Below are 7,759 nucleotides of genomic sequence, written 5' to 3' on the forward strand. Positions count from 1 at the left end.
CCTGCCTTGAGAAACAGCTAATTTCAAATCAGCTTTACTAATCGCATACTGTGCCAATTCTACTATTTATCAGCGGCCATTTAGAAAACTCACCAGATTAAGAACGGTAGCTGAATCTTGATGGGGACAGGGGGAAAAAAAATAACTTGCAGAAGGGAACAGGGTTCCATTGCCCCCACCTTCCTGCCAGAACCGATGAAGCTTCCCGGATAAGAAGCGAAACGTCTTCTTCTTCAAGGAAAAAACAACCCCATTGCTTTTTTTTTTTTTAAGGCACCTTTGAGACAACCATGGATGACGACTGGCAATCTCCACAGACCTTTATCTCTATCCTTATACTGTAGGATGTTTGTTTTCCAACTTTGTGGGAAAATTCGCCAGTGCCAACTCTTTCAAGATGGTTATCCTGCTTCTTAATCTCCTTTCCCCTCTAGGCAAAACCAGCTCCTCTTCCCTGGCTCATCGCAACTAGATTGCATTTGATCATCGTTTTTTCTGCCTTCGGATAAGCTCCAATTTCTCTTCTCGTACCCCGGGGATTGTGCCTGCTATCGGGGAATCACCTCGCCTAGGAGTGAAAAATGCTGCACGGAGTGTTTTCACTCGCCAGGTTTATATTGCCAAGGTTTGTGTTGTTATTCTGATTGCCCTGTCTTCTGTTTCTTTCCTTTTTACAAGATACCTTCCATAGGTTTAGGCCAGTCCGCCTTTTTATTAAATACGATGCAGAGAAGTATATGTAACACCGACTGCAAATGTTTACTGATCACGATTCCTGTTTAAGACGTTTTTAGGCAACCGTTCGGGCGAAACCCTCCCACGGAGACTTGCATTGCCAGATTAAAACGTGAACAAAATCAGAATGAAATCTGGAACTCCCTGAAAGGAAATAAGCTCCCCCAAATAGCAACATCCCAGCTGAAACTCCTGTCTGAACAACAGGAAGCTCTTCTCTGCATATCCTGTTTGCGGAATTTTTAGATCCGGGTAGGTGGTGATTAAGAGAAACCCCACTTTCCATCACCTAAATTATCCGAGGCCCAGCGATAACAACACGAGAAAGGGCTCTTCTCCAGGATAGTACAGGGGGTCCTCTATGTACGACCACCACTGAGCCCCAAATTTCTGTTGCTAAGTGAGACATTTGTTAAGTGAGTTGTTTGCCATATTCTGCGACTTTCCTGCTGTTGTTAAGTTAGTAAGAAGGTTGTGCGGTGAATCTGCCCCCCCACCCATTGACTTGGCTTGTCCAAAGGTCACAAAAGGGGATCACAGGACCCCCAAGATACCACAACCGTCATAAATACGAGTCAGTGGCCCAGTGTCTGAATATTGATCATATAACCTTCGGGATGCTGCAACGGTCGTAAGTGTGAAAAAGGGTCATGTCCCTTTTTTCAGTGATGCTGTAACTTTGAATGGCCACTAAATAGACTATTCTAAGTCGAGGGCTACCTATATCTTCTTAGATACCCCTTGCATCAGCATTGTAACGCCCCAAATTCCTCCTTTCTTTCCTGTGTTCTTAACAATCTTGGTACGACTATCAAATCTTTCCGAACTGACTCTGAATGTGCGTTACGGGTTTTAATTTTGGACTCTGCAATCGGTCGATTGGAGGAACCAGAGTTTGCTCTCTTGTAGACGTCGAGGACGGGGAAGAAATGGAGGTAGTTACAGATTTTATTTTCCTGGGCTCCAAGATCACCGCAGATGGGGACTGCAGCCAAGAAATTAAAAGACGCTCCTGGGGAGGAAAGCTATGGCAAATCTAGACAGCATACTAAAAAGCAGAGACATCACCCTGCCAACAAAAGTACGTATAGTCAAGGCCATGGTTTTCCCAGTTGCAATGTATGGCTGTGAAAGTTGGACCATAAGAAAGGCTGAGCAACAAAGAATGGAGGCCTTTGAGCTATGGTGCTGGAGAAGACTCCTGCGAGTCCCTTGGACTGCAAGGCAATCAAACCGGTCAGTCCTAGAGGAGATCAACCCCGACTGCTCTTTAGAAGGCTAGATCCTGAAGTTGAAACTCAAGGACTTTGGCCACCTAATGAGAAGGAAGGACTCACTGGAGAAGAGCCTAATGCTGGGAAAGATTGAGGGCAATAGAAGAATGGGACGACAGAGAAGGAGGTGGCTGGATGGAGTCCCTGAAGCAATAGGCGTGAGCTTCAATGGACTCCAGAAGATGGTAGAGGACAGGAAGGCCTGGAGGAACGTTGTCCATGGGGTCGCGATGGGTCGGACACGACTTCGCAACTAACAACAACAAGAAGAAGATGCTGAGAGGAAGTTATTGCTGCTTTTTCTTTGGCAACAGAAAACTGCATCAACCCTATTGGGAGTTGTACCCCAAACCTTTGGGATTATCACCTGAGACCCAAAGGATACCTTCCTGGGGACAGGAAGGGAACAGACTGAGTCTGATGGCTTTATTCTTGCGAAAGACTGTGGGGAATAAATAATAGCATGATGGGTATTATTATGAAATTTGTATTAAGGCTGATTGCCCCACCCATCTACTAGGAATATTTAGAGGAGAGTGAAGTTGCCAAACCCCATGAATGCCTTGAGGCAAAGAGCAAAATAAAATTAACTTTCAGGTGGAACTCGGAAATGCTTTCCATGCAATGCAAAAGAGTCACGTTGCCTGCTGCCGAGGCCTCCAGATACACAGGGATGGATCCGTGTGCTTAAAAAAATAATATAGGTCAGTGATGGCAAACGTTTTAGAGACTGAGTGCCCAAACTGCAACCCAAAACCCACTTATGTGTTGTTGGGTGCCGGGTGGGCGTGGCCCATTCGGTGGGTGTGGTCCATTCGGTGGGCGTGGCCCATTCAGTGGGCGTGGCTGCAGTGGTAAAGGCAGACTGGGTGGGACTAAAAAGTTCAATCAGTCAATTCCAACATTGCGAGATCTTTTTTTTTCCCGCGAGAAGTTGAAATTGATTGATTGATTGAACCTTTTTTTTTTTTGCACACGGCGGCGGAGGCCTAAAACGAAAAGGTTTTATAAAACCCAGCTGAAGGCCTAGGACTGGGGCGACGGCGCGCGTGCCCACAGAGAGGGCTCTGCGTGCCACCTGTGGCACGCGTGCCATAGGTTCGCCACCACGGATATAGGTGGTCCCTGCTGGGAGTTAACCAGTCTTCCTTCTTCCCTTTTAAAACTTTTCAGTCCAGGCCTGCTGTAAAAACTTACCTACAGGTGGTTCTTGACCCACAACCATAACTGAGCCCAAGGTTTCCTTTGCTAAGCAAGTCAGTTGTTAAGTGAGTTTTGCTCCATTTTACGACCTTTCTTGGCACCACTGCTAAGTGAACCACTGCAGTTGTTAATTAGTAATAGGGTTGTGAAGTGAATCTGGCTTCTCCATTGACTCGGCTTGTCAGAAGGTCGCAAAAGAGGATCACGTGACCCCAGGACACTGCGACCGTCATCAATGTCTGAATTTTGATCTTGTGACCCTGGGGACGCTGCAACCGTTGTAACCATGAAAAACGATAAGAAGTCGTTTTTTTCCCGTGCTGTAACATTGAACGGACATTAAAAGAATGGCTTTAACTCAAGGACTCTCTGTATAGCAGGGGTCCCCAATCTTGCCCACTTTATGACTTGTGGACTTCAACTCCCAGAATTCCTCTGCCAGCCATGGCTGGCAGAGGAATTCTGGGAGTTGAAGTCCACAAGTCATAAAGTGGCCAAAGTTGGGGACCCCTGTTGTATAGGATGTGTTCCCGTTAAGGATCACTACAGTTGAAAGATTTATTTGCATAATGTCTGATGGACCTCCCAAATTAAAGAATCCCCGTGGGTTAACAATCCTGCAACAGGCCAGTTCCACTGAGATTGGTCCCTTCACCATTCCCTCTGTTAAAGCAGATCAACAAGGCTTTTGATGGAGGCCGAATGAGAAATTGGAGTCGGAAGAGACTTCAAATCGCCTTGCTCACTACAGAAGGACATTGCATATAATCCAAGAAAATGGAGGGCCCAGGGTTTGTTGAAGCCTACGAAGAAAGGAGAGTTGAGCGACAATTTTAATGGAAAGAGAGCGCCGGAGAGCTTGAAGGCCTGTGGAAAAGACCAAAGATTTCATTTCATGAGCAATCAGTCATCATGCTATAAATTAGGACAGCTTTACAAAGTCAGATCATCTTCTAGGCACTAGAAGAGGTTTCTGTGCACCTGATGATATCCACAGACCACACACTGGGGAGAAGGACTGGAAACTGAGGCCTGTCGTCTGTAGATTAGGATGTACGTTCACACGCTTCTTCTATTCCTTTAGGAATTTTTCTGTTTGGGGATTATTTTTCCCCGAGAAGTATTCCATCAGCTGGCACTTCTCCAAGCTGAATCTCTTTTGATTTCTTCCCATCTGTCTAGACACTGGGAACAGTGTCTTCTTCACCTGCCCCTCTATCTCATAAGAGAATAGGTATTTTCTTCATCTTCTGGGGATGAATACAGAAGAGAAAAAAAAATGTCCCAAGAGGAAGGCTGGTCCACCTGTCAACTGTCCTGGAGATATCATGATATGTTTGCCCTTCACTCTTCAGGATGTCTGTGATGTTCTTCAGATATCTAGGATAGTCTTTTACTAGACAGTACTGACCAGACTATAATTCCTACTATACCTAGCCAGTTGTAAGAGAAGAGCGGGCAGAGCTGAGGGGCACAGTTAAACAAGTCATCAGCCTAGGATTGTTACATTTCCAGAAATGGTCTAAGTCAGGGGTCCCCAACCCCCGGTCCGTGGACCGGTACTGGGTCGCAGCATGCCAGCAACCGGTCTGCATAAAGAAGCAAAAACCCCAGGCAGCACACAAAACCACACACCCTCCGGTCCGTGGAAAAACCACTTTCCACGGAACTGGTCCCTGTGTCCTTTGGTCTAAGTCCAACTCCTTGTGAATTCTGTTGACCCTTATCTAGTTGGCCCTTATCTAGTGCCAATTTAGTACTGAACTTTTGTTGATTAGATTCTTGTATATAGCTTGAGCAATAAATCTTCTGAACTGTAACTTATATGGTCTTGATTCTCTGTGCCTGACAAAGCATCAGGATAACATTGTCTTTGTATATTGATTTGTAGGTGAATGTTTGTGGAAATGGCATGTGACACAGAGGCTGAAGCCAACAATAAGAATAGCTGTCCTCCAATCTTTTTAGTAAGTTCATTGCAGTGGCACAGTTTGAACAGGGAGCGTCCTGATACAAGGATTTTCCCGTCTTTTCAGATTTATGAGTCTAGTCTGCCTTTTCTCTAAATACATTAAAGGTCAGCAATTTGGTGGAAAATGCTGATTTTCAGGGGCATGATTTTATTCGAGAGGATTACCACAAATAATGCATGAAATTCCAACAGGATTAACTCATCTGTGTTATTCACACAAACAAAAGTTGATTTTTTAAAAAAAGGCAAAGAACTCCATACCTACCAAAGAGAACATATCCCCACATCCCCAGTGGTCTTCGTAGGTACAAGAAAACCTTTTTTTTTTTTTTACACAAGTGGGGAAAAAAATGGTTCCACCGTTTACATGCACGGATAAGACCTCACTAATAGATTTGTAGTGCATTGGTATGGTAAGGAAAGTTCTGACTTTTCAAGAGTGCCTTATCCAAGTTTCCTGGCAAAACACATGGGAAAATCCCATTGGGAGTCAAATCCACTTAGGGTTAGGGTTAAGTCCCCATGAATTCATAGAGCAAAACAGACTTTGGCAATAGATTCGTAGTGCATCGGTATGGTAGGGAGGCCTCTGACCTTTTGCTGCCTTATCCATGTGTCCTGGGAAAATACATGGGAAATATATGCATCGGGGTTCACTTGGTCCCTGATGGTCAGGCTATGTTTACAGAATCATAGACTTGGAGAGAACCTCAAAAGTCATTCAGTTCAATCCTCTGCTCAGTGCTGGAATTCAGGATCCCCAATTAGATGACTATCCAGTCTTTCATTGAAAGCGCCCAGCCAAAGAGAGTCAACCCCTTTGATATTAGCTCCATTGTTGCTGCCATTAAGATGCTTTTCTTTACTCCCCCTTGAAATCTGCCTTCCTGTAAGTTGAGGCCATTATTCTATATCCTGCCCCTCAATCTTGAGTTGACTGAGATCGTAAACAGAGAGAAACTTGGAGAGACTTTCAAGTACCTATACGCCAAAGCATCTGAAGGCAAAATAAGAAGCAATAGATGGAAACTAGTCAAGGAGAGAAGCAATCTAGAACTAAGGATAAATTTCCTGGCAGAACAATAATTCAGTGGAATGACTTGCCTCCACAAGTTGTGGGTGCTCCATCACTGGAGGTTTAAAAGAAGAGATTGGACATCCATTTGTCTGAAATGGTATAGGGTCTCTCACTTGAGCTGGGGGTTGGACTAGAACACCTCCATGGTCCCTTCCAACTCTGTTATTCTGTTAAAGATAGAGTTGAACTTGAAGAGACTTTCAAGATTGACGTAAGTTCTTTAAGATAAGACAGGTCAAGAAACAGACACTAGAGGGATTATTATTCTAGGAACAGAATCTTGAAAGCCTCTGTCCCATCCTATACTGGGAGGAAAAGACAGGCCCAAATTCACCCATGAGCTCCTGTGGTTGAGGATGGATTTCAAGTGAGTAGGCCCCCTTTGTTTCAAGTTACGCTGTTAGGAAATCTACCTAAGTGGATGATCTATTATTCTCTGCCTATTGTACCGTCCTTATAATGGGCAGCTTCAAAGCCCCAACTCTTCCTTCTTATAGACCTTATCTTTACATTCAATTTGGACCTGACAGCTGGAACTGGCAGCACTTTCCCAGCCTCCACACAAATAAAGGGGTATCAGAAAGAGACGTAATGGATTCTAAAGCTTGCAAATGAAACTTTTAACAGATCGGCTTTAAATGGATCTTGGGTGCTCAGCTGAAATTACAGGGCAAGATACAAAGATAAAATTACTTCTGTGCCAGAAGCTGGTGTGTGAGAATGCGAGATGAGAAGAAGAGCTTCACTGTAAGAATGAACTCCCCCCCCTCCCACCACGCCTTTCCCCTTTCTGTCTTTATGAATCTATTTAATTAAACAAATAGAAACTTTAAGAGGCAGGAGAATTTGCAATGCAAATTCTAAAGGCAGTTTCCCCTGAAATTGAAATGCTTGCAATCCATAATGACTATGACATAATGACAAAGGAGGGCAGGGCAGAAAAGTCTTCACGTCTGACAAAAACCTGTATCTGAAGCTCCTTCTTTGTGGCCAAATTCAATTGTTGAAGAACAAATGAGCTGATAAAGAGATGGGCTGTTTATCTAGGAATCTTCCCCTATTCTCTATGGCAGGGATCCCCAACCTGTGGGCTGCAGCCCACTATCGGGCCGTGGCCTGCTGGCCACCGGGCCATGAAACAGGCTGGCCAGTGCGCACACATATGTGCGTGTACTCAACTTCACTTGTGCTAGCGCCACCATCGCTACGGAAAATGGGCACCGCACAGCAAAAACGGGACACCGTGCAGCGAAAACGGGGCGCCGCGCAGTAAAAATGGGACAGTGCTAGCGCCTGTGCAGCAAAATGGGGTGGTGCTAGCGGGTATCACGCAGGTGCTAGCACTGCCCCGTTTGTGTCGCACGTGCTCACGGCCCCGTTTGTGCGTGTGCACACGTGCCTAAATGCTTCCCCCTCCCCTTCTCCCCGGTCCGCCAATCGAGAAAGGTTGGAGACCTCTACTGTATGGCATCTTTCCAGAAGATCGATCTTCATTTC

Source organism: Protobothrops mucrosquamatus, unplaced genomic scaffold, assembly GCF_001527695.2.
Source record: "Protobothrops mucrosquamatus isolate PMUCROS unplaced genomic scaffold, P.Mucros_1.0 scaffold1956, whole genome shotgun sequence".
Lineage (NCBI taxonomy): Eukaryota > Metazoa > Chordata > Lepidosauria > Squamata > Viperidae > Protobothrops > Protobothrops mucrosquamatus.